The sequence below is a fragment of the Lathyrus oleraceus genome, chromosome 5 (assembly GCF_024323335.1).
Source record: "Lathyrus oleraceus cultivar Zhongwan6 chromosome 5, CAAS_Psat_ZW6_1.0, whole genome shotgun sequence".
In the NCBI taxonomy this organism is placed as follows: Eukaryota; Viridiplantae; Streptophyta; class Magnoliopsida; order Fabales; family Fabaceae; genus Lathyrus; species Lathyrus oleraceus.
Window position 1 is genome coordinate 504,247,687 of NC_066583.1, and position 2,993 is coordinate 504,250,679.

At 28.1% G+C, this 2,993-nt stretch overlaps 1 pseudogene; it reads right to left on the reverse strand.

The window, feature by feature from the left end:
- Nucleotides 1-617: 617 nt before the first annotated feature.
- LOC127081633 (ACT domain-containing protein ACR8-like) lies at nt 618-2,681 on the reverse strand (annotated as a pseudogene).
- Nucleotides 2,682-2,993: the final 312 nt, after the last annotated feature.

The following is a 2,993-nucleotide window of genomic DNA, read 5'->3' on the forward strand; positions in this document are numbered from 1 at the left end:
ATGTCTACGAATTATGTAATTTTTTACCATTGTAATTCAGCCAAATTAAATTGTAAACTGCTACAAATTTCATATTAATTAAAAAAAATGTTTTACATATGCTAAAATAAGTTTAATATAAAATCTTTTATATATATATATATATATATATATATATATATATATATATATATATATATATATATCCAAGATAACTACGTAGTAGTCTAATGATATTGTATTATTTAACCTTTCAATGATACCAACTTAAAAGATCCGATAAAATCTAGTAATTGCAAATCTTAGAGCCTAGAAAGAAGGTGAATGGAACAAAGAGCTCAATATAATGTTGGAATCAAGTTAACAATTAAATTGATATATTAATAATCATAAAATAAGTATATATATATACACATGACCCAAGTACTAAATGAACAATGAACCATATTTATTCTGTCCAATTTTCTACCTAAATTTTTACTATCAGCAACCAATAATCCAATTATGTACTACTTTCATCTCACAACAAACTAGAACAACTACTAACTATCACCAATTTTTATTATTCTTAACTTTTTATATACACAAACCTAATCTTAAGCAAACAATATTATCATACACAAGCATATGTTTTAAGATCATGATTCATGATTTAAGTAATCCAAACTATATAGATTATTTCTTACAAGGCTCCTAATAGACCACAACATTGGACCATCAATTCCACTTGATTAATCCTCTCTTTTTTCCTTCTCATGATATATAAATGGTAACTCATTCACTTCTAAACTTCTAAAATGTTTGATTGATCCTCTCTTTTTGCCTTCTCATGATCCCCTCTTGTAACAATAACTCCATTTTCTTTGAAGGTTCTCATCACTTCAGATAGAAGTCCCTTCTTGTCTTCTATGCATAAATTTAGTTGAACACCCCTTAATCGCATAATTAGCAACTAATAAAAATTAAACACTCCATAAAAAAGGTTAGAATTGTAAAAAAATAATTTGACAAACATATGCCTAAAATGCTCTTCTCTTCACATAAGCTTTTAGACATTGAATTACGCATTGTCGCTCAGTTTCAAAACTAATTGGGGTACCATCAATGTGTCTTATATAAAACTCCTAAAATAATTAATAATTTGAAATTTGAATAACAATAAACAAAACTTAGAACATAAACAATAAACAAAGAAAACATGTATACTGGATTTCATGTAAGGAAGTTGATGAGTAACTATTACTAAGTAAGTTCGGTTACTATTTGTGTTGATGGTTGTGTGAAACACGACATACTCCATGTTTGTCGAATTTCCTGCGACATTAAATATTAGTTTGATTAAATCCTTGCACTGAACATTCACAGCTAAATAACCCCATTTCCTCCCAATTATGGACCGTCACTATAGTGTCTCCACAAATGAGCTTGAGAATGGGATTCCTCTCGTAGTCTCGATCAGCGAACATCATTTGATGCAACCTTCTTTGACTATGCATGAGATACATTGAGACACAAGTTTTTGCAGTTCTAGTGTCATTGTCTACCTTCAAAACACTTCTTAAATGAACTTCAATCTTTTTAATCTTCTAAGAATTAACAACAGTGGTTCTAGAATCGCATTCTTTAACATAGAACAAAGAAACAATGCAGTCATTATAAGTCCAAACCTTTGCTTGAACGACATCATGTTGAAGATTAGCAAGTTCCGCAAAAACCTCTAACAAAAGACAACTGAGGTTCTTTCAACTAGATTACTTTAAGTAAGCAGGTTGAATTTTGTTAATTAACGTTTTTAAAATTAAATACCAAAGAGTAACGTTTAGTCCTATACATGCTTTAAGGTAAAAGTTAGAACTTACAATTAGGCTTCTCTGTAATTGAATTCTCTATATTCATAATTGTTGGAATATCCTAGTAGTAGGGTTAAGATTAAACAATCTAAAAAACACATTTAAAAATATACTATAAAAGTAAAAAAAAATATATTTAAAAAGTGATACTGAAAATATTAAAAGGAATTATAACCACAAGAATATTAAAACTTTTCTATTGTATTCAAATACAATACAAGAATTTTAAACACACCATACCTAAAAGTTACTAGTGGATGCACTTATCCATTTTCATTGACAGGTAATCCTTGCACCCCATAACATTAGAAATTAATGAAATTGAGAATTCTATAGCCATAGTATTTCTCTAAAGGTTCTCATTACTTGAATTAGAAGTCCCTTCTCATCTTCTGTGCATAACTCCACTTGAACACCCTATAATCACACAATTAGAAACTAATAAATCTTAAACACTCAACAAACAATGGTTATAATCTTAAAAAAAATACTCAAAAAACAACTTATCTAAGCTATTTTTATTTATATTATTATTTTACATTTTGTTAGACAGAGTAGTATAGATGGATAAGCTTAAAACTTAATGGAGATTAAAGCTTGGCTAGTTTTTTTTTCTAGTAACAAACATTAAATCTTTTTCATTTTGTCAAGAATGAACTCAACAACTTAGTGAACCTTCAATAATTGATCTATACTAAATTGTACCAGGAAAAACTGAGTTGTATTGAACTTATTTCAATCTTGATTTTATCTAACTGGTGAACTGTAATAATCAAACCAATAACACCTAAACTAACCCCATATTTTCACAGTTGTTAACTTTGTCATGGTGTTCCATTGTAGTTTCTCCATTTTTGTATTCTAGTTATGCAACTGAAAGTGAACACATATTCATCCCAAATGTTCTGTTTATGTTGAACATGATCCAATATAATTATAAACTCAAATTTATAATAGACATATTCAATATACCCATAAATTAAAAACAAAAATTGCAACCATATGACAAAATCAAACAAAATTTATGAAAATTGATCTGCACAAAGTATGATATTAGAAAACCTAACTCATCTAAATCATTCCATGTTTGTCTAGAAATTTCCATATTAGCATAGAAAAGAGAAACCATAACTTTACCTTGAAATGCCGATTATGGAACTGCAG